The sequence below is a fragment of the Apodemus sylvaticus genome, chromosome 19, assembly GCF_947179515.1.
Source record: "Apodemus sylvaticus chromosome 19, mApoSyl1.1, whole genome shotgun sequence".
Classification (NCBI taxonomy): domain Eukaryota; kingdom Metazoa; phylum Chordata; class Mammalia; order Rodentia; family Muridae; genus Apodemus; species Apodemus sylvaticus.
The window spans coordinates 27,603,325-27,626,987 of NC_067490.1; the positions used below are offsets into that span (position 1 = coordinate 27,603,325).

The following is a 23,663-nucleotide window of genomic DNA, read 5'->3' on the forward strand; positions in this document are numbered from 1 at the left end:
AGACAATTGCTTATTTTGTACAAACCTTACAGAAGCCCAAGAAACGTCAGCAGGGCTGTCTTGGGCCTGAAGTTAGCTGGAGGCAGAAGGTTAGGAGGTACGGAGAAGAAAGCATCACTGGGAGACCTCAGGGACCGGCTACATCACTAGGGTTTGAACTTATAACCCGAAGTTTGGCTTGTGTTCCAACACTGAGCCCTTTACAGCTGTCTTGGAGAAGCTGGCGCTTTTACAGACCCAGCAATGCTCACTACTCAGAAGTGACCTGGCCCTCCCCCCACCCCACCCCCACCTCAGGGATGCCAGCAGTGTGTGTGTGGGGGGGATCTTATGATAATGCCAAGGGGCTCCAGCTCCCTCTGTGTTTCTTGGTGAGGGCCCTACCGGCATCTTGTCCTGGGGGCTCTGTAAGAAGGCACCAAGGACACTTCTGGAACCTGTCGCTGCCCAAGGAAAGAGTGCGGTGACTTCTCAAAATCCCAGAAAGTGTCCTCAGAGGAACGGGAAGGTCCTCAGGTTCAGGATGGGCAGCAGCATGGGGTTGAAAGCCTAACTCTCCTCAAAGCCTCGCCCCTGAACTCCTTTCCCTGGGGCTGGGAGCTCCTTCCAGCCTCCTCCTCAAGGGTAGGGATGGAGCAGCCCGGGAGAGTCCCTGGGGACGTTGCTAAGTTGGGAACAAAGGCCCACAGAGGGGTCGAGGAGAACGAGGCTCCCAGGGGGGGATAGAGGGGGCTGCTGCCCTTCCTACCGGCTCCTCCCTCCTCCCTGAGTCCTCCGCCTCCTCCAACGTCTTCGAGAGGCCGGGTGGGCGGCCGCACCAACTTCACCGAGCGTCCCCAAGTTGCCGGCTGCGCGTGTGGAGTGAGGCGGGGAGTCTGGCGGAGAGGCACGGGCTTCCCAAAGCTTTGGCTGCGGCTCAGGAGGCCGCCTCCGGCCGCTAGTGGGACCGAGTCCTGGGTAGGACCGATCGTTTGCCTGCAGTTAGGACACCGCCCGCCTGGCGCCGCTTCCCGCCCAGCGAGGGGACCAGCCCGGCCGCGCCTCCCTCCCCACACTCGCCCCGGACGCAGAGTGGGCGCCGAGGGGAGCGCGGCCCCCAGCATCTTCAGAGCCGAGGGCGCTGTTGGGGGCGGATGCTGCCCGGGCTGGACGCCGGCCTCCGGGAGAGTCGGATCCGCCCGCCGGGAGGAGGAGGCTCGGCCGGGGTAAGTGGGAGCCCGGGTCCCGGCACCGCCTCCTGGGCCCCAGGCGGTCGCCGACCCATCCCGGAGCGCCCGCCAAACTTTTAGAAGGAGAAGGGGACCGGCGGAGGACGGGAGGGGAGTTCCCTGCGTGGGGAAAACCCCACGCTGCCAAGTTCCCATCTGGCTGGTACCCGCAGTCCGGTCACCGCACAGCCACAAGCGAGGATCTCAGCACCTTTATGCCGACCGTCCTGCACACTCTAAAATGCACGCTCCTAGGATCCAGCTTGGGTTGAGAAGTTTTAAACCAGGCTGGGCTCCTTGCTGGCCCCGCAGCTCCATCCACCATTGAAAACGGAGCCCCCCAAACTCCATACTACTAGCTGCCCGGGCTTTGGGAAGCTGTGACCGGGGGACCCACTAAGGCCCAGGAACGGGAAGAAGCAAACATTAAAGTCACTTCTCTCGGGCTAGCAAGGGCGGATTTGGTGTGGAAACTCGGGTGTCTGGATGATGTGTCTGGGTATGCGCAGCCCTTCCGGAGGGAGATGGGGGTGAAGGAGGGGAAAGACCGGAGCCAGTAATTTGGAAACTTTTAAAATTCTTCTGGACGGGGGTCTTTAAACTGTTAAGGAAAAGGCTGTGTGCTGGTGCTGTGCCTGACATTTGTGTGGAGTCCGTGACAGGGCGTTGCAAGGAAGCAGAGCCCCTTCCCCCTGGCGGATATGCTTCCTCAGAGAACTTCCACCGGGGATCTCAGCTCCAGGCCATATAAATGGATGGCCATGGATTGAGCAGAGGCTCAAGTCAGGGTGAAATCAGGCCTGTTGGCCTGTCTTACACCAGAATGTCTGCTTGATTTCTGATTCCTAGCATCCTGGCATGTCCCAAGGATCTCGAGACTAGTGCAGCGCAGGGCTGTCTTAGAAAGTGGCTGTCAGGTGATTGAGGGCACTGGTAGGGAATTGGGAACTTGCCTTGAGCGGGAGTGGGGAGTGGGGGGTAGGGGGGCAGCCAACCTCGGCTGAGGTGGCATCGATCTTCTTGGAGAGCAAAAGGTCTCAGTGGCTGCAGGCAGGCCTGCCTGGGTCTTGGGTGGGGTTGGGTGTGTGTGTGTGGCTGGAGTCCACTATGCCTCATGGTTACCTCTCCCTCCCCAGAGCAAGAGGAAGGTTCCATTTCAGCATCTGGCTACATGGGGGGAAGGAATGGGAGTGGAGAGGTATTGTGTGCTGTTGGGCAAACTCAGGGAGCTCTGCAGCTGACAGTATAAGTAGATTGCATTAATTCTTCCATGTGCTCCCCATGGGCACCGGTAAGTTAGTGGAAAAAAAAAATAGGCCAGTGGGCACGTACTGGGATAGAGTCCCTCCGACATGTGGCACTGGGGACATGGACTCTTGCTGACCTAGAGAAAGGAGCTACAGGGGTGCAGTAGAAGCTGTGTCTTCCGGCAGGGGTTTGACTTGACGGTAGCACAGGATAGCATCGTCCAGAGGGCGATGATAGTTCCGGTACGGAGCATCCGCGTTTGCTCTTCTGTGCCAGCGGACATTCCCTTTTTCCTGGAACTGGGGCTGCCAGCAGTTGGGACTGAGAGTCTACAAAGATGTGATGGTGACCTTGACCTGTCACCGGGAAGAAATGCGTCAGTCCAGTGGCTGAAGAATACTTACTAGCAGCCGTGTAGACTCCAGGGCCCTAAATGCCTGGGTTAGCGAGAGATGTGTTACAGTGCCAGACCTGTGGTCCCAGAGGAGAGAGGAGGGCTTTGTGCTTGGCCATCCCCAGTTCTGGGTAGAATACCAGCCCCTTCCTATAGCTCCTCTCCACCTTCATCATATCTTCTGGAATCACGAGCTTCAGAGACACTGTCCCTGAGAGCCATTAAGTCCCTCTATGATTTCCATTTCATCTCCACCCCTCCCCCCCCCTTTTTTTTACAATTGGGAAACTAAGCCTCAGGAAAAAATTAAACATCTTTCAGAGTCGCACAGTTGGTAAGAGACCAAGCCAGGATTTGAACCTGGAGAGTCTGATTTCAGAATTGTGCTGACTCCACCACGCCAGCCTGCCTGCATAGGCGCTATAGCAATGAGGCAGACAGCTAGGTGTCTGTCACTGCTTTCTAAGCTGGTTCTGGGACCTCTGACCTCCGGGAAGTCGTGGGAAGTGGAGGCTGGGTGGTCCCGGGTTCCTGGAGCTTTCCGTGCTTGTGAGCGCTGGGCTATGGTTCAGAAACTTCACTGAAGACAACGCCCTACTCAGCTGCAAATAGAGAACACTGTCCCTTATGACTGTCCCTTGGCTGAACTGTGTGCCATCTGCCTTTCCTATGCCCTTCCCCTGTTCTCCCCTTGATAGCATACACTATCTGAGGTGGTTATTCATAACTCACTGGCCATAGCCGTCTTTCTTACCGTACCATGTGCCCCGGAGAGCTAGACTCTTCAGATCGTCAGAAAGGACAGGTGTGGCAGAGCCGGGTGACTCGGGGACATGATGATAACATCTCACTTTGTCCCCAGCTGCGCTTCTGTACACAGGGCCCACAGAGCATAAGCTCTCTGTCCCCGTGGGATACAAGAGAATATGACAACAGAGAGCGGATGCCCGAGCTCATGAGCCTGGGGACTGTAGCCACACTGCTTGCTGCTGAGGCTGGGCGTCTGGGGCTTAGAATACCTGGTATCCTGTTCCTCCAACCTCTGAAGTTTAGGATCACTCCCTGGAGAAGCAGGGTTTTTAACTACCCAGGGCCTCAGATATGGTTAGGTAGGGACCCTTAAATGAACTCAAGAGGCTTTGGGTGAACGCAGCTCAGCGAACCCCCCCACCCCCATCTAACAGAATCTCATGGGGTGAGGTCCAAGTGCCTTGTCTCAGGGTCCTAGCTGCAGGGCTCCAGGAGCCTTCTTCCCCTCACTGGCAGAGGGTCCAGGCTGGATGGAGAGAAGGAGGTGGGGGATGGGAACTACCCCACAGAGCACTTTGGCTGGTCATCTTTGTACCTCCAGCTCCATCCTGGTGCCTGGTACCAAAGGTGGGAGTTAGGAATGATATCAAGTGGCCAAGTGTTGGGTGAGCCAGGGAAGGACCCTGGGCCATTGCTGGGAAGTTGCATCAAGGGCATCTTAGCTGCTAGAGATGGCTCAGAGCGTCAAGCCTCAGGAAGAAGGGACTGATTTTTATCACCCTTTCTTCTCTGAGGTCTAAAGAGAAGATAAGAAGTCGCCTGTCTGCTCCAAATCAATGGATTCCACAGCGGGGTGTAGGTGGCGGGAAACAGGGTGTTGGCCTCTGCTGCAGGCTCAGGCACCTCCTGTCTCTATTGTCAGCTGTCTGCTTCTGGTCCCCAGCCAGCGTGGAGGGAGGAACTGGTGACTGAAACCTTTCCTTCAGTCTCCAGCATCTGCCTGGCTCCTTCAGAGCGCTGCCACCATCTCACAAAGATGGCTGTGTCCCGGAGCACTGAGGGTTTCTCTAAACTCTGGGCAATTCATCACCAGGGTCCTGAGGACTCTGTGGGAAGTCTGGAGGAAGTGTGGAAAACCAACAAACCAATTTCCCACTCAGCCGCTCTGGTGGCCACGAGTAAACACCCACTTCTGGGGCCAGCCCAGACTGGTGAAGGGCTCTGCCTGTCCCTCCCTCCTTCCCTGCCCCTCCCTCCTTGACTTTGAGAGCCTCAAAAGCCGGGAGCACTTCCTGGCCAAGCCAGTCCTGTGCTCTGGACTAGGTGGTGGTGGTTGGGGTCAGGCACCCCTTGGGGGATAAAGGACAGCCTGGGACTGAGGCTCGACTCTCTGGGTAAGTTCTTGGTCTGGGAGGAAGGCTGGTTCTTTGACCTGGAGGGTGGGGCTTTTTACCCAGCTTTGGGGCATCTTACACCTTGCTTCAGGGTGGGTAGATCAAAATTAATTTTCATCTCTTCAAAGTGGGGCCCACTTGTGAAAAGACCTTTAGAGACCGCGTGCTCCTTTTCTTTGCTTGTGTCCTGGATTGACAAAACTGTCCCAGAGTTGGGTCCTCTCAGGGAGGTCTGCTGATGGGGGGAGGTCACCAGTCGCTTCTCAGAGTGCAAGCACTCATGGACCTTCCATGTCTTTGAGATAGGTAGCTGGCCCTCTGGCGCCCATGACAACGTATTGGAGATGAACTGAAAACTCATTCTCAGGAAGAAAGGCCGTGGTCTCTAGGTGAGGGCACACCTAGATCTCCAACCCAGGGCCAAGCAGAGTCCCAGATCCCTCTCCCGTGCGACTGTGCAAGCTGGCTCTGTAAGCAGGACGCTTCAGGAGCCTGGGAGAGGGGCATTGCCTGAGAGTGTTCAGTACTACTGTCACCAGGCAGCTGGAGAAGGGAGTCACGGGGTGCCCCTCCCCCACGATTGCCCACTTTTCTCCTCTGGTGTTAGGGGTGAAACTCAGGGCCTTACACACTCACTAGGCCAACTCTGTACTACAGAGCTCCCTACCCAGACCCATCCTGCAGTCTTGTAAGGGAGGAAAGGCTAGTAGCCACACAACTACATATAAACCATTTCACAAAAATGTACACACACACACACACACACACACACACTCAGGTATCCACCCACATGCAGGATATTAAGTAAGCAGGAGACATGTAGATATACTCCAAAATCATTTATAGGTACAAATCGGCTACAAACCAAGGCCCACAACCTCAAGGCTACATTCATTATTGTAATTGTAATTGAAAAGGCGAATTATGTCATATTTAAGAATACCTTGGGCTAGGTACTTAACCTTTCTGAGCCCTCCTTCCTAGGTCTCTAAGAAGGGACTGGGAACCCTAGTGTGACTGGCTGTTGTGAGTTACAATGTATATGGAGGCTAGAATTGGACACAGTGTATGCTAGGTATTCCTGTATGCAGCAGTATTCCTGGCATTTTTCTGGTCCACCCCTGTGTCAGATGTTTATAGAGTTGAGGGTGTAAATCATCTCAGGGATACCCATATTGATACTGGATCAATCAATATGCTACACCGGATGCGCCCTGATTCTTGTGCTAGACCCTCGACTGGACTTTATTAGGAAGACTATCACGTCTTCCCACGGCAGCTCAAACAATGCACGAGTGAACTCCTCTGAGAGTTAGTGGAATTCCTTCAGCAGCAGTTTAAAAGCAGGGTTACATGGAGTTCTCCGCTTGGCAAGGGAACCCTGAGAGGCCAGATGCAGGGGCGGGGGCAGGGCTGCAGACCCTGTTCCTATTGGAACATAGCAGACTTCTGAGCATAGTTCTGGGCTGTGTGAGTTCTGACTCACAAGTGGGTATGGTGGCCCATGCAAGTAATCCCAGCCCTCTGGAGGAAAAGGCTGAGGCTCAGGAGTTCAGGGTCATCCTTGGCTACAAAGAAAATTTGAAGCCAGCTTGGGGTACATGAGACCCTAGGGACAGAGAGACAGAGCTAGAGACAGACACAGACAGACGGATAGACAGACAGACAGACAGATAGGCAGACAGACAGACACACACATACACGAGGGGGATACACAGAGACAGGCAGACAGACAGATAGACAGAGGCAGAGATAGCTCACAGGCCTACGGCCTAGATGCCTATGGGCTGCTATACTTTGGTGTGCGGCTAGTGTTCACACTTCTAGGGCACTTCTGGGTATCTGAGCCAGCTCCCCTCCACCTGTCAGCTGGCCCCGCCCATACGCTCTCCTCCCCTCTTCCTTCCCGATCTCCCTTTCTCTCCAGCTGCCTCACCATCTGCAAGATCCTGGAAAGTGCAAGAGTGGGCCTGAGCCAAAGCAGTGTTAGCCTAGGAAACATTTTGCAAATAAATGCTCCCCCTCACACCAGCTCTCTCAGCAGTCCCTCACCCCCGCCCCCCAGCTGCAACTGCTCTAATTTTCAGCAAAGAATTTCACAGCTCAAAGCACACAGCCACAGGACGACTGGGCTGGCTGTGGTCTTCAGCTTCTCTCTGGAGACAACCAGAGTCTGAGTGCTAAGGGCAGATGCCCAAGTCTGAAGAAACTCCAGGGGAGAAAACTAGAAGCCAAGTCTCTCAAGGGGAGGTCCTTTCCCCTGAGAGTGAGTGGAGCGACCCTGGCCTATTGACAATGCTAATTTCTTTTGCACCTTGCATTGATGTTTGAGGGCAGGGCCCACAGAAACCAGAAGCTGCAACAGTTGGTATGTCAGCACCACCCCTGATTCTTCCCACATGCCTTTAATGGCTTCCCCGGAAGCTCCTGAGCTGGTCACTGGAACCGCTGCCATTTTTAGTCTGAGCCCCACCACATCCATGGCTGTCAGGCCGGCAGATCTTTGCCTTACTATGATGTCACCGATAGGTTATTTCTCCACCTCTGACTTGAGCCAAGTCAAGCCAGACTAGAATATATTAAAGGCAGGCTTATTGAGAAGCAGTCTTCGGGTGAGTTCACTGGCCCCAAGCACCAGGGAGGGCCAGAGAAGTCACCATGGGGGAGAGAGAGGGTGGAGAGAAGAAAGAAAAAGAGCTCAGAGAGACAGAGAGAGACAGAGACAGACAGAAAGACAGAGAGAGAGAGAGAGGGAGATGGCGGGCAGGGGTGGGTGTCAGGGAGGGGTATCCAAAAATGTCTGGATTATATAGGGAAGAGCCTCCAGGGCTGGAAAGTTCAGGGTTGGGGACTGGATGTGCCAGATAGGAACTCAGGGATGCTGGGAGAAACTTGGAGGCCAGATCTGCTTTGATATGTAAAATATGTGCCCCAGACCCTTGTCCTGAGGTCTGACACCCATGTGTATTTGTCTTCACATGGCTGTACTCAGAGGAAGGAGTCTCACGGGGGGGGGGGGGGCGGGGGGGGGCAGAAAGTGTCCGAGGAGCCAACCGAGGGGCTAGATCCAGGTGGTTGGTGTCACATGTCACTAAGGACACCTCAGGAGGAAATATGGTTCTGAGTCTCTGAATCTGACCTGGCATCCACTAGCTGACCCCACTTGACATCGCAGATCGGACAGCAATCTATATAGCGGGCTTAGTACCTATACCAGTGGCTTCCAGAGCCAGGAGGAGAGGACAAGCCAAAGCCTCAGTTTCCCCGTGGCCATTTCAGCAACGCAGAGCCTCGTGGCTTCCACGAACGTAGCTGCTTCAGCAGGCACCCGATCTCCTCTCTGGGGTTTCAAACTCCCCTCATTTCCTGGGCCCAGGCTGCACTCCGCAGTCTCCTTAGCTGCCCAGAACACCCGCTCCATCCCTCCTTCACGTTGGCAATGCATATCACTCTCTCCTGGGTGGGTGGCTCCCGTCACAGAGCCTGCGTGTCCACGCTATACCATGCACGGTGACTGTTTGTATTGTGGCCAGTGGGCTCCGTTGGGCAGTGACTCTGATGACAGTATTGTCCCACCTTACTCATCTGTGTCCCCTGTACTGAGCGCTGTCCAGGCTGTACAGAGAGCTGTATATTGTCTGAGTACAGAGGGCAAGAGCTATAGATGTGAGGTAGGACTCTGTAGGAGCAGCTGGCAGAGGTGGTCAGGTAATCCAAGCCAGCGTGACAAAGTAGGCAAAGGGAGGTCATGGTGAATGGGACAGTGGAGAGTGACAGGGACAGCAGACCTGACCTGTCTGTTCATTACCTAGTGGGGCCTGGACAAGGATCCTGAGGGTGGACCTGAAACCCGGGAGAGGCTTCTCCGTCTAGCCCTGCCTGCCCAGCATGCCTCTTTGTGCCAGGCTGCTGGCTCCTGGATAGTTGCTCGCCACGCCCTCTGTTTCACCCCGTAAGCCCACGTCCAATCCCCTCCTCTCTGTAGACTCAGACAGCCTCTCCAGGGCCTACTTCTGAGCTCCAGGCAATGCAAGTCACACGAGGCTCTCGCTTCTTTGAGGAAACTGAGGCACAGGGTGGAGAGGAGCCGCTTGCTTGTAGGTCTAGATTTGGGGGTTCAGGGACCTCGCCTCACATCCCATCTTACTCAACATGATGTGTGGTGGACGACAGGTGGTAGGGAGAGGTCCTTCTGGAAAAGAGATGAGAGGGGCGTCGGTGACCACTTCTGAGTCTTGCTGTGACAAGGACTCAAGAAGGTTTTTCTCATACAGGAAGCCTTCTAGGAAAACAGAGGTGAGGGGTGTTCAAGTGCACTGCAGGGACCCAGAGGAGCACAGCCGGGCTTTCATAGGATGCAACAAGAAAGGTGGAGCGAGGCCACAGGTGCATGCTCTAGAGCCAACGTGCCCGCCTGTGCCCACCCTCACTGTCAGTGTGACCAGGGCCAAAGTGCTGAACCTTCCAGTGCCTCAGTTTCCCCACTGATGGAACTCAGTGTATAGAGTATATGTGAGAATAAGACATAAAGGCCTTTATTACTGCATTTATTTATTTATTTATTTATTTATTTATTTATTTATTTGGTGTGTGCATGCCAGAGAATAAATTTACAGGAGTTAGCATTCTGTGGGTCTTGGGGAATGAACCCAGGTGTCAGAACTCTGACCCGTCTCTCACCAGCTCTAATATATATATATATGTGTATATATATACATATATATATAATATTAATATATATATTAAATAGAAATGCTATATGCTGCTGGGCAGTGGTGGCACACGGCTTTAATCCCAGCACTTGGGAGGCAGAGGCAGGCAGATTTCTGAGTTCGAGGCCAGGCTGGTCTACAGAGTGAGTTCCAGGACAGCCAGGGCTATACAGAGAAACCCTGTCTCGAGAAAGCAAAAACCAAAACCCAAAAATCAATAAAACAAAACAAACAAACAAACAAAAGAAGTGCTTAATACTGCGGTTAGCACAGAGCATCAAGCAAGGTGAGCTGCTTTATACATAGGTGTGTGTGTGTGTGTGTGTGTGTGTGTGTGTGTGTGTGTGTGTTGCTGTTGGGAACTGGAGACTGTATGTATGTATCTTATGTATGCATGCAGGCATGCAGTTTTTGCTGTTTGGAAGCAGAATCTCACTGTGAAGCTCTAGCTAGGCTAGACCAGCCTGGCCTTGAACATGTGGCTATCCTCCTGCCTCTGCCTCCCAAGTGCTGGGATTACAGATATGTGCCACCGTGCCTGGCTCTTGTGAATTTTTTTGAAGGCAGCTAGGAAGTAGGCTAAGTTTGTACCTTAGCTCCTCTGAGATACCATACTTGGCATGACATACTTACTGTGCTGCGTGCTACATGCTTAATGCCTCACTAAGCCCCCGGTCAACCTGTCAAGGTTGCTAGCAGGGTGCCCATTTCTCAGATGAGCAAACTGCTCCTTGAGGTAACTCAGCCATGAGCACTCAGAGATAGCCTGACTCCCCGGGTTTGTCTGTGCTTAAGTCTCTCCACATAGTAGAAGTTGGCTGAGGCTGGCTGAGGCTGGCTGAGGCTGGCTGAGGCTGGCTGAGGCTGGCTGAGGCTGGGCTGAGGCTGTGCCCAGGGCCAGGATATAGAGACTGTAGTTGTGAATTTCCATAGCAGGGAGAATGAGAGGTGACAAGGGAGAGATGCCAGGACGACTCAGAAGGGAGGATGGCCTGGAAGCCACAGTATAAAGCTCCCTATTCATAGCCTAGGACAAGACATTGAGTCACTGGGGGAAACCTGACATCATTGCATCTCTCTGTCTGCTGCCTACCTGCCTGCGTGCCCTTCCTGGGCTCCTGGAGACCTTCAATGCCCACAGTCCTAATGCCACAGACCTTCCTGCCCCCTCCCCGACCTCCACCAGGTAGCAAAGCCAGAAGCTGCCTTGCAATCCCCTTCCGAGCCTCTGTCCCCCTACTCCCCACCTCTTCAATTGTGCTATGAGGCTGTCAGGCCAACATCATGGTACCCAAGTTCTGTGTTGAGTTGCAGAGTCTTTTTTTCCTTTGGGAAATGTGCCTGGTCTCCTGTTGGAGTCAGGATTTACTTGTTTGTTTTTGGAGACTGGTCTCCTGTAGTCCAGGCCGGCCTCAAACACTATACAGCCCTAAGTTTCTTGTTTCATTTCTCAAATGCTGGGGTTACAAGGCTGTGTCACCATGTCCAGTTTTTGGAGATGCTGAGTATTGAACCCAGGGCCTTGCGCATGCTAGGCAAGTACTCTAACCACTGAGCTACATGTCTAGCCCAGGAGTCAGTGTCTAGAAACTAAAGCTATCTGAGCTGTGTACCCAACAGTAAGCTGTATTCTAGATGGGAGAGATGCTAATAAGCCCCTGTTTTCAAGATGCAGCTGAGTGTGTCCGAGAGATCTTTGTTTAAGCATCTTTGGCCAAATGCTTCACGTACCTCAATTTAAATGGCATTTTACAGATGCCAACAATAGGCCCAGAGAAGTCGGGGCCTTGTCCGTAGCCACACAACCAGAATTCAAACTCATTATCTAAGTCTACATGTGCCACATGTGCTCTTGACCACTGTAGCAAGTGGACTGCGCTTGACCCAGACTCGCCACGTTGGCAGTGCAGACTAAGAGTGCCAGGGGACGCTTCCATGTCTGGATGGGTCACCGTTCACATTCCTAGAGCATGGGGACCCATGTGGGACGTGGCACCGGGCAGTGGCTGCCCTGGTCCTGGGAACTCTGGATATGGGAGCTGAGCAGCAGGTTTTGTTTTTTTTAAAACCTTTGCTGATTTCCCTCTTAGGAAAGCACATTGTCCATGCGTCAGAGGGGCGTCTGTCCAGGATTTGGTGGGTCAGACCTGGAAAAAGAATATGAGTCAGGCTGGGGCCGGCTGCCAGCTTCCTCGGCCCAGGCTGTGGGTACCGAGTGCCAGGCTGTTGCAGCTGCTGCTTCGACTCAAAGCTCTGCTCCTGCTGCCCCTGGGCTGGGGGAAGGGGTCGGTGCCAGCTCCATACAGAAAGGCGCCTTCACACCCTCCTACCGCCTCTCTCGAGGGAGAGACCTCACCCCGTTAGCCTGGCTTCCCAGTTAAGAACACCGAGGCTGGCGGGCATTTCTGACTGTTGGAGCACTCTCAGCTAGAAGGGGGAGGAGGGAGACTCGAGTCCCTTTTCTGTGTGTGAAAGGACAGAGGGTCTTCCTTCCTGCAGGCAGGGACCAGAATGGCCCTCTCCCAAAGGGCTCATGGACCTTTTAATTCTTACAACTTATTCTGTAGTCGTCGATACCTGTGTGTGCCCAGAGGGTACCGTGCTGGAGTCCCCAGATGCTTGTGTCCAGGACCAAAGAGCTGGAGCAGAACTACGTGAACAGAGGCGGAGACGGCGATGGCCTATTAAAAAGGAAGAAGGCCGTTCTGACAGTGGGCGTGGGCCAGAGAGCTGGGAGGGGTCAGAAGCTCAGAGGCCTGGGCTGCAAGAGCCTTGACCCTGGACTTGCAGGGGCTCAACTGTGGGCAACCTCTTCTCAGTGATCATGGACAGCAATAGGGGTGACAGAGTGGGACTCTGCAGCACCCCCATGCTAGTAGCTCTAGTCCCCATTATTTTTTTCAGGTTGTGCCTCAGTTTACCTAATAAGACAGGAAGCCCAAATGGCATTCCATTTGAGTTGCCTTCAAAGTAGAAGGGGCTGAGGAATTGGCTCTGTAAATCCTGCGTAAAACCCTAAGTTTGATCCCAACGCTACCAAAAAATGAAATAAAATTGGAGAATTAAAACAAAAACAAACACACACACACACACACACACACACACAAAGACAAGGTGGTGATGGCCCACACCTTTAATCCCAGCACTCGGGAGACAGAGGCGGAAGGATCTCTATGAGTTTGAGGCCAGCCTGATCTACAGAATGAGTTCCAGGACAGCCAAGGCCACACAGAGAAACCTGTTTTGAAAAACCAAAGGAAAAAAACAAACAAACAACAATAACAACAACAAAACCAATCCTAACATCACTTGTTGCCTGTGTAGACAGTCCCCAAATGCCCTAGTCAGGTGTAGGAACGAGAATTCACGATGTAACCTTGTCAACATTGTACCAGGGACAACTGGTACTTGCCCTAAGATTTAAGAGGAAACAAGAAAATAAAAATCGCCAAGCAGTGGCGGCGCACGCCTTTAATTCCAGCACTTGGGAGGCAGAGGCAGGCAGATTTCTGAGTCTAAGGCTAGCCTGGTCTACAGAGTGAGTTCCAGGATAGCCAGGGCTATACAGAGAAACCCTGTATGGAAACAAACAAACAAACAAAAGTTTTCTCTCTCTCTGTGTGTGTGTGTGTGTGTGCAAATAAAATAAAATAATTAAAATGAAACAGGAAAAATGGAGACTCATCCCCACAGCCGCATGGGGGTGGGTGGGTAAGAGAACCATACAAATTAGCATGAAAATCAGTTAGTAAAAAATCTGGAAGCCCTTCCTTACCAGGGCTGCATGTAAAGACATCGTTTAGGGAAAACAGACAGTGTATGCATGTGGGAAAGGCCAGGTTAATGTGGACATTGCCGTCCCAGTGGACCAGAGAGGAGGGAGTCCCCAGACAGGACCTCAGCTCCCCTCAGGCTCAGCCAAGGCTCGCTGAAGCAGGCCTCCAGGGGAGTGACCTGGTGCTCAGCACGGTCTCTTCAGTAATGGATGCCCTCATCCCCCACAGTGCCTGGGTGACAGTGTGGCTATACTCCCCTTGAGCGGGTAGTGTTTTAGGGACCCCGACTCGGCCATGCCAGTCTCTGGGGCCTTGGCCAGTGTTTTGCCCTGTTTTGCCTGTGCCCAAAGCTTAGGGAGAAGTTCTGGGGTGAGATCCCTCGAGCTGAGGAGCAGTCTGTGGGGTGGGCAAGCACGCTTCCCCTTGGTGGCCTGTGGGGAGGGGGCGCTGCTTCCCAGACTGTCTCCCTCCCCCATGTCTGATCTTGCGGGCAGTGTCAAGGTGAAGTTCATCAACGTACGAGACAAATTTTCCCTCCCTGCTTCCTGCTTTGTGTCCGTCCCTCTGCCTTTATTTACGTATGTGTTAGGCCTTTGTGGCGACGTCCCAGGCACGTCACCTCTAAGAGTGGAAATGGATAGCACAGAGGACATGAAGATAAACATGCCAGGAAGGAATGTCCAGCCTGAACCAGGGGACCTGCCCTGAGCCGTTTGGCCTTGACTCTCCAGCTCCGTGTCCTTGGGCAGGTCACTTCTCTGGGAGGTGGGAGGGTCCAGCTGCTGTGACAATCAGACAGCACTAAAGGATCAATAGGTCACATTGGAGGGGAGGGGCTTGATGCTAGTCCTGGGGGGACTGGCAGCGACGGTCCCGGAGCTGGATGCAGGGGTGGCCCTGAAGACACTCATGGTTTGGGCCCAGCCTGGATGGTTGCACCCACTCTCCGTTACCGACTCCATTTGTACCCACCCCGGGTACCACCCTGGGTTAATGGCTGCCCGTTCTCCTTTGGACTGCTACCTCTTGTTCTCAGCTCTCTACGAGTGCGTTAGAGTGGTCGCTTTATTCTCTTTATCGGAAAGGCAGATGCCTAATGCATACGGTTCAAGAGCAACAGATCGAAATCAGAATATCACATCTCCCCTAGTCCCTCCACCACATGTGGTTGATCAACTATTTGGCCCAGCCCTGGCAACTTGCACAGGGACAGGTCGGAGAGGACACAAAGTTCTACAGGCATGGGGAAAAGTGTGATATTTTTAAAACCACTGTTGTCATTTTGTCTCTTTTTCTACATTTATGTATGTATTTTATTCGGGGAACAGATAACAGGCACACACAAAGGTGCCCAGGCTCATGTGTGAAGGTAAGGGACATCCTGATGGTTCTGTCCTTCCTCCGTGGCATTTTCAAACTCATCTTACTGGTGACAGGGGCTCACTCTGTAGCCCAGGCTAGCCTCGAACTCTCGGCTTTCCTGCCACAGCCTCCAGATTGCTAGGATTAAAGGTCTGGGGCACAAGACCAGGCTGAAGCTAAGTGCACAGTTTTGGGACATTGCACAGAGTTGTCTGTCCTGACAGTAGTCCTTGTTTGTGGCCTACCCACATGACTGTGTTGTGTGGGACTGAGGGACATGGCTGTGTTGTGTGGGACTGGAGGGACTCTCAGGCCATCTTAAAAAATCTCCCATTCAGGCCAATCACAAATGCGGAGCCAGTCCCAGTGAGCACATTCAGTACCGAAACACTGGCTTTCAAGTTCTTGAACTGAAACAGAAGTCTTAGGAGCCTCAGATGTTTGTATCCTTACAGCATATGAGACACCCTGGTGTTTTCTGTTTTATGTCACTGGTCTATGGAGACAGGAGAGGAAGGACAAAAGCTTGCCTGGCTTAGTCAATAGACCGTGCGACCTTCAGTCTGAAACAGCAGGAGATGGCTTGAGATAAGATCTTGACTAGTAGTGTAGATTGGACCCGCTCGCCTTGGATGGAACAGTCTGCCGGGTTCTGCCTCTAGGGTTCTGCTGGTGACCCTGACCTGGCCCAAATATTTGCACACCTCATTGTTTAGAAGTGCCCCTGTTGCTGCAGCCTGGCAACCCTTTGAGATAGTTTTGTCAAGCAGAACAGGTTGGCTTGGACCTCACTAAATGTATATCGCCTGGGCTGGTTTCCAGTTTGGGCTTGTGATCGCATGCCACCACGTCCAGCTTTCTCGTGGACTATTTTTAAACCAGTAGACTCCCTTTGGTTTGCTTTATGGAATAGCTAAGAGTGGACAGTGGTTGTTAGCAAGCCCACGAGGAAAAGGTGATCAGATTGTCCAGGTGGCACCTGGTGGCTGTACCAGGTTACCTTTGAGCATTTGGAACCCTTTCCTCCTAAGATCTAGCTTACTCTGTTTAAACAGAGTGTGGCATGTTGAAAGCTCTGAGCACAGACACTTGTGCTCGGCCGTGGCTGAACAACCTGCCTCTCAGATCCCGGTCCCATGGAACACAAAACCCTCCCAGCCTTGTGAAAACACTCTTTCTAGAGACTATGAAAGGCACCATTTACTCAGTGATTTCAAGTTTCTATTTTCCTACGGGGGAATGGTGGGTCAGGCGTGACTACCCAGTGCTTCGTGCTCCCTCTGGTTCTACTGGGCTTTGCTGGGGTTCGCTGGCCATCCCTGGCTTTCCAGTTTTATCTAGAGAGCTTCCCCTGTGCTGCTGCCAGCCTGCTTCCTAGACAGGCCTATGGGACTCTCAGTCTGCACACTGCTCCTCCTGGGTAATCTTGGTTCCCTAGAGCTCCTCCCTAGCCTTGCTCCCTAAGCTAGCAGCCAGCACAGCCGGGAGCTCCTCAGCTGGGAGCAGTGTGTTAAGTGGGCACAGAGCCTCCTCTGTTCCAGTAACAATGGCCCCTTGATGGCTAGCTCGGGTCCCCTCACTCCTATTGGACTTTGGGGAGGAGAAAGGATGCCTGCCCTGCCCCCCACCCCAGGCAGTCAATGCTGGGTGTGAGGTTAACTCAGAGGCTTTTAGTCTTTGTCTGCCCACAGGCCCTCTTTCTTCTTTCTTCTAGGGCTCTGACCACTCTCCATCCCAGGGACCCTCCCGGGGGCTCCAGGAATGGTTCCGATCACTCACCTCATCAAGTATCCATTGTACAGACCCCTGGGCCCTGAAGGTTGCTCCTAATAGGTATAGAATAACGGGGATATCGGAATAGCTACCCCTTGGATTCAGAGCTTTTACAATTAGCCTACTTTGGTAGTCCCGCTGGCTCCAGAGAGCTGATGTCCACCCTTCCTCACAGTGGACCTTCAGGGCACTGATAGTTTTATCAGCTGGGATTCTTATACTCAGCTGGAATTAAAAATCCCTGAGCCTCCTAACTGACACCACACTAAGAGTCAACATAGTACCCCACTTAAAGAGCCGTGTGTTTATGGAAGGCCAGATATGTAATCCTCAGCCTCCCGTATTTACGTCCATATCCGAACCTCTGTGGATGTGTTATCTTACATGGTGGGAGAAGTTTTATGGATGTCTTTAAGGATTTAGAGGTGGCAGGGTGCCCTGAATTAGCTGGGTGACTCCAAATAGAGTCACAAGGGTCCTTATAAAAGGGAGACAGAGGGAGAGAGACTTAGCTGCAGAAGACACTCAGAGCTATGCGCCAAACTCAGATATGTTTGAGTTGTTAAGCTAGCTTATGTCCAGCTCCGGAGCTGGGTTTGAATGGATCCTAAGCCTCCAGTATTAGAAGTTTTCTACACACTTTAGGGAGCACAGGGAACACAGACCGATTTTTTCTGACTTCTGTATTTGATCAGCTGGAGACATCGAGGTGCTTGCTTGTAATCCAAGCATGGAGGAAGCTGAGGCAGAAAGGCTTCTGGGAGTTCCAATCTGGACCTAATAGTAAGACCCTGAGTCAAAAGGGAAAGATGAGTGTAGCCTGGCTGGCGAGCTGGTGTGTCGCTGGCAGGAGCTGGCAGCTTCTGTCATCTCCTGGATGTCCTGTGCTAGTGGGGTTTGATGCTCTCAAATAGCATCTCTTAGTCTTCACTAAGCCTAAGTTAGAATCATCTAATGACATTTTGACAGTCTCGATACCCAAGTGTCATCCTGATGCCCAATATAGTCATAATCTCAGGAGGTGGGACTTGGCCATCAGGAGTTCTTGTAAGCTTCCTAGATGGTATCGGGATTGAAACCCAGAACTCCAGAGCAAACTCTATGCATTTGTAACGTGACACTTCTCCTCTACCTATGCAGACATCACCAATCAATTGCAGCTCCCTTCTCCCAGTAGGATGTACCTGTTCAAATTCGGCACTACAGGAAGCCTTTTCTGACCAGTCAGCCTCAGAGAGGAGTTGAAATCAACTTGTCCTCTTGACTGAGAAGCTTTAAACTGTCTAGCTGGGGCCATGTGTATGTCTAGCTGTATCTGAACCAAATAATGGTAGAAATAGCGACATCAAGCCTTGACCAGAAATAGTGACTGCCACGGTTATATAAGGATTGTTTGGATTGGTTAAGAATAGGCAGCGTGAGTCAGCTAGCATCCCTGTCCTGCAGTAGATTGCTGCCCAGCTGGGAGAACTACAAGGAAGAGTGCGAGACAGTGGTGCCACGGGACAGACAGTCTCTGGCTGGAGTTTGTCTGGACCAGCAGTAACAACTAGCTGGATGCAGGCACCTCTGCACTGGAAGCCTTGTGCACACTTTGCTGGAACTCAGGGTCACCTTTTTTTTTTTTTTATACTTGTCTCAGTGCAGAGACAAAATATCTGACAGAAGTCACCTAAGGAAGCAGGCAGGGAGGTTATCAGCCTTGACAACTCCGGCAACCGACAGTCTGTCCTAGCAGGGAAGGCACAGCAGCAGGGGCTGGGGACAGTCGGTCACATTGCACCTGCAGTCAAGAATCAGAAAGAAGAGAATGTTTGTACTTAACTCTCTCCCCCCTCTCTCCCTTCTTCCCTTCCTCCTTCCCTCCCTCTCTCTCTGCCCCCTTCATCCCCCTCCCCCTCCTCCTCTCTTCTAATTAAGACTAGGTCTTGCTATGTAGCCCCAGCTGTTTCGGAAGTCATTATGTAGTCCAGGCTGGCCTCAAGTCCGCAGAGCCCTGTCAGCCTCTCCCTCCTCCTGAGTGCTGGGGTTAAAGCCGTGTGCACCATGCCTGGGGTGCTTTCTCCTTGTTTTCTAGTCAGGATGCCCACAGAATGGTTCTACCAGTACCCAGGGTAGGACTTCCCACCTCAGTTAGCACAATCTAGAAAATTCTGCACGGACGGGGTGACTCGTCCAGTTGTCAATCAACATTAACCTCAAAATCTGATAATGGAGTTGTGCCTATGGAGATGAGGAGCCGGAGAGGGGAGGGTGAGGTCCGCAGGAAGAACAGCCCATGCCGTCCTCCCTCCGTGAGTCTCCCAGGCATGCGCACCTCCCACATAGCCATTGTATAAGCACATTTCTGGCTGAAAGGTTCTAATGAAGAAAACTGAAATGCTCCAGGACCAACAAAGTATGGCGTTAGAACGCGTTGGAAGGTATCAGTGAGCCTTTCACAGATGTCAGCTGCTAGTCACATACATCCTCTCCCTGTGCCCTCCTCCATAAGCCAGGGTGTGGCGTCTCGGTGTAGCTCTGGCCATCCTAAAACTCACTCCATAGACCAGTAAACCAGGCTGGCCTCGAACTCAGCAAACTCAGTCATCTGTCTGCCTCTGTCTTCTGAGTGCTGGGACCACCTGGCCACGTATATCCTTGTTGTCACCTGTATGGGGGTGGTTGCAAGTTGACTCTTGGGCTTGGAATTGCTGGGCCAGAGAGTATCTTAGTCTGTTGGGAGCAGCCAACACGGTGCCATTGCCTGGGAGATTTTCTAATAACAGAAAGCTGTCAAACCTGGTTCTGGAGGTTGGAAAATGTAAAACCAACGCGCCAGCCCAGTGGGTAATAGAAGGCTTGTTCTCTACATCCAAGATGAAATCTTCACACCATGTCCTCACACGGTGGAAGGGATGACTAAATTCCCTCACACCTCGTTTACAAGGACACTAATTCTATTCACGAGGACTCTACCCTCTTGACCTACCGCTCCACTCGCTTGCTGAAGGTGTCACCTCTAGCACCAGCACGCTGGGAACGCAACTTTAACGTAAGCACTTTGGAGGGGTGCCAACATTTAAGCAGAAGCAAAGACTGTGTACCTTGGAACCTGCGGCAGTCAAGAGCAGCCTGAGCTGTTTAGTAACACACTGTCACAAGAAGTAATAGGATTGCGGGTTTGTAGAAATTGTAGAATGTTTGCCTTGCAGGCATGAAGCGCTGGATTCAACACCCAGTGTGGGGGTTTCAATGAGTGTGGACCTCATAGGTGCATCTCTTTGGATACCTTCTCTACAGTTGGTGAAACTATTTAGGAAGGATTAGGAGGTGTGGCCTTGTTGGAGGAGGCGTGTCATTCCCAGGCAGACCCTTCCTCTCTACCTCTAACTTTTGAATAAAGTAAAAGCACATAAACTGATAAAAATCAGGTATGGTACCTCATACCTGGAATCACAGAACTTAGGAGGTAGAGGAAAGAGGGTCAGAAGTTCGAGGTCATCCTAACTCTATTTCTAGTTTTAAGCCAGCCTGGGATACAGGTATAAACTGTCACAACACCACCAACAACAGTAATGTGAATTATGATGTTCTGGCCAAATAATCCTTCCAAAAGGACACCCCCATCAGCATTATGAGAGGATCCTTTGTTTTTACTTTTCTTTGTTTCAAAGCCTGCTTTCTCTCTGTCCTGGGATTTACTTTGTAGAAGGGGCTTGCCTAGAACTCACAGAGACCCGCCTGCATGTGTCTCACCAGTGCTGAGATGGAAGGTGTTCGCCACCGCACCCATCTGAGAGAATCCTTTGTGTTACCCAGGGGAGGGGCAGGCTCTGATGCTGAACAGACCCCAAATCTGAGTACAAGCTTTGTACAGAAAAAGCTTGGCTTTCTCACATATCCCATTTGGCTCTCCCGTAGCCACATGAATCCAGATGCTTCCATCTTGACCTTCCATCGGAACTGCGGCTACCCACTCGTCACGGCCCCTGGGAATGTGTGGGAACATTTTAAGGACCAGGCCTTGAAGTGGTGCCATCACTTTCTCCCACATCCCACAGACCAGAACTGGCCACATGGTTGTCACTTCATTGCTAGCAATGACGCCGTGGGGAGGGGCACGCAGGCATTTGGGGAACACTGTAGCTGTGTCAGAGGGTCCCCTGGAACTTCCATCCCACAACATACTCCAGGATGTCTTGTTCTTTGCTGACCATGTGAAGAAATGTCGTGGAGCATTGTGTTGGCCATCCTTGGTAATCAACTTGACTACATCTGGAATAATTAACTAAAACCCAAGAGAGTGGGTACTCCTGTGAAGGATTTGTCTTAATTAAATCATTTGAAGTGGGTAGACCAATTCTAATTTGGATTTTTCGAGGTGGGAAGATCCACCTTTAATCTGGGCCATGCTTTCTGGCAGCAACCTATGTAAAGGACATGGAAGAAGGAAGCTTTTTCCTTTGCCTGCTTACTCTTGCTCTCACCAACAAGTCCGAGCCTTCACTGGCATCAGAGCCTACTTCTTCAGGATTCTGGTATGTATTAGACATCCAGCCTCATGGACTGAACAACTACTGAATTCTTGGACTTTTTATTGGTAGGTAGCTATTGTTAGACTAGCTGGACCACAGCCTAACTAACACAAATGTGGCTCCAATTCACCCTCCTGTGCTTTCTCTAGCAGCTGCAAGCCACTGCTCTCCGCCGATAGTGTTCATGATCAACACACCCCAGTGGCTTTGCCCCTAGATGTCCCCAAACCCAAATATCCATTCGTGGGAAAGCCTCAAGACTTTTCAAAAATGTTGGCTGCTAGTCATAAAAGCATACAAAGGCATGTGAGCGGCAATGTAAAATTAGACGTGTCAAGATCTTTACCAGCTGTGCTGTGGCCTGGTTTGGCAGCAGTCTCCCCTGATGTTCCGAGTCACTGTCCTGAGGCTCCTTCCACTGCCTCTCCCCTCCAGGGACACATACGCCAAGTGAGGAGAAGAGACAGATTATGACACGGGGAAGGAGAAAGGGAACCTCTCATCCGCTGGTGTTCTGTCTCAACTTTAGGAAACCTCTGGTCTTGAACCATTCTTAACCTTGAGGTTCGTATGACTGTGAGGACCTTACGGGTTTAAGGGCTTGGATCTGGCTGCAGGATGTATGTTCTTAGATGGCAGCATTGCATACAGGAGCAAGAGGGCAGTTGGAATTTGGTCTGGGGGCACAGCATGGTGTCTCAGGGCATGGCACCAAACTAAAGGATGGGAAACATTTGTTTGCGCACCAGAAGGAGTCATCTGAGGCCAGGAGAGAAAATAGTTTCTGCCTACCAGGTCAGCTTTAGTGGAATAGCTCTGCACCCAGAAGACAGCAAGTAAGAGCAGGAAGCCCAAAGTGTCCACAGCATCACTGCTCTGTGTGTGTGTGTGTGTGTGTGTGTGTGTGTCTGTGTGTGTGTGTGTGTCTCTGTGTGTGCGCGCACGCGCACTTCTGTCTGTTTGTCTGTCTGTAGGCTCAATGATACACTATCTTTGCTTTAATATAAGATCTCACCATGTGCCAAGCCCAAGTTGGCCTTAAATTATCAGAAATCTTCCTGCCTCAGCCTCTCAGGTGCTGGGATTTCAGACAACATTCACTATGACTCTTTAGTAAACCAAAAAGACAAATGGACCATTATTGTGACCACTTGTGTGCCGTCGTGTCTTTTTGGTTCAGTGATCTAACATGAACATCTTTCATTTAGCTTTATAGCCATGTTCTCTGTTTAGAAGATTATAAATCAAGCCTTCTTAAAACAAAACATAAATAAATAAATAAATAAATAAATAAATAAATAAATAAATATCACAGAAACAGGGGTTGGGGGTCAGCATCCCATGTAGCTCAGGCTAGATAACTTTGAGTTTCTGTATTTTTCTTTTCTTTTCTTTTCTTTTCTTTTCTCTCTCTCTCTTTTTTATTTTTTTTGGATTTGGTTTTTTCGAGACAGGGTTTCTCTGTATAGCCCTGGCTGTCCTGGAACTCACTTTGTAGACCAGGCTGGCCTCAAACTCAGAAATCTGCCTGCCTCTGCCTCCCAGAGTGCTGGCATTACAGGCGTGTGCCACCACCTCTTGACAGATTTCTGTATTTTTTAAAAAGATTTATTTAGTTTTTATTTCTATGAATACACTGCAGCTGTCTTCAGACACACCAGAAGAGGGCATCAGATACCATTACAAATGGTCGTGAGCCACCATATGGTTGTTGAGAATTGAACTCAGGACCTCTGGAAGAGCAGCCAGTGCTTTTAACTGCTGAGCCATCTCTCTAGCCCTGATTTTGAATTTCAAGTCCTCCTCCCTCCACTTCCCAAGTGCAGCTGTGTACAACCACATCTGGTCTTGTGAGATGCTTGGGGAAGAGCCCAGGACTTCGTGCACACTACACACTGTGCCCACTGAGCTACACAGCCACGTCCAAGTCACGCACCGTATGGTGCCCAATGCTCTGACAGCACTGGGGAGGACGGATGGACACCAAGAGCCAGAACTGATGTTCTGTAAAGAATGGGAGTTCATTCATTTATTCCACAGAGATTTACTGAGCCCAGCCACATGCCAGGAGCTGTGCTTGCTGCTGAGGCACTCCAGAGGACACGGCCACCATCTGAGGGAAGAACAGAGACCCTCCCAGGCTCCTTTGGTTTTCTTACACCTTTGTCCATAGAAGTTTTTAGTAAAACAATATATATGTATGTGTGTATATATGTGTGTGTGTGTGTGTGTGTGTGTGTGTGTACACTGTGGCATAAAACTCACCGCTTGGGAGGTGTGCATAGAAGAGATAACTCAGCAGTTAAGCACCGGCACTTTTGTAGAGGATGCAGGTTCAGTTCTTATTACCTACACAGTATCTCAAAACCATCTGTAGCTCCAGTGCCGGGGAATGAGACACTCTCTTCCAACCTCTGCGGGTACCAGGCATATACCCAGTGACACGTACACACACACACACACACACACGGAAGCAAAGCTTGCAAGCAAAACATTCATACACGTATGTGAGATAATACGCCATATGTC

The 23,663-nt window shown here is 51.5% G+C and overlaps 1 protein-coding gene across 1 annotated transcript in view; it reads left to right on the forward strand.

Annotated features, from left to right (window-relative positions):
- Window positions 1-444: 444 nt before the first annotated feature.
- The window catches only part of Chst3 (carbohydrate sulfotransferase 3), a 38,501-nt gene continuing 15,282 nt past the window's right edge, over window positions 445-23,663 (forward strand). Inside the window, exon 1 of the mRNA XM_052163614.1 lies at window positions 445-1,205. The gene's annotated coding sequence lies outside the window, so the exon portion shown is untranslated. The remainder of the gene's footprint in view (window positions 1,206-23,663) is intronic.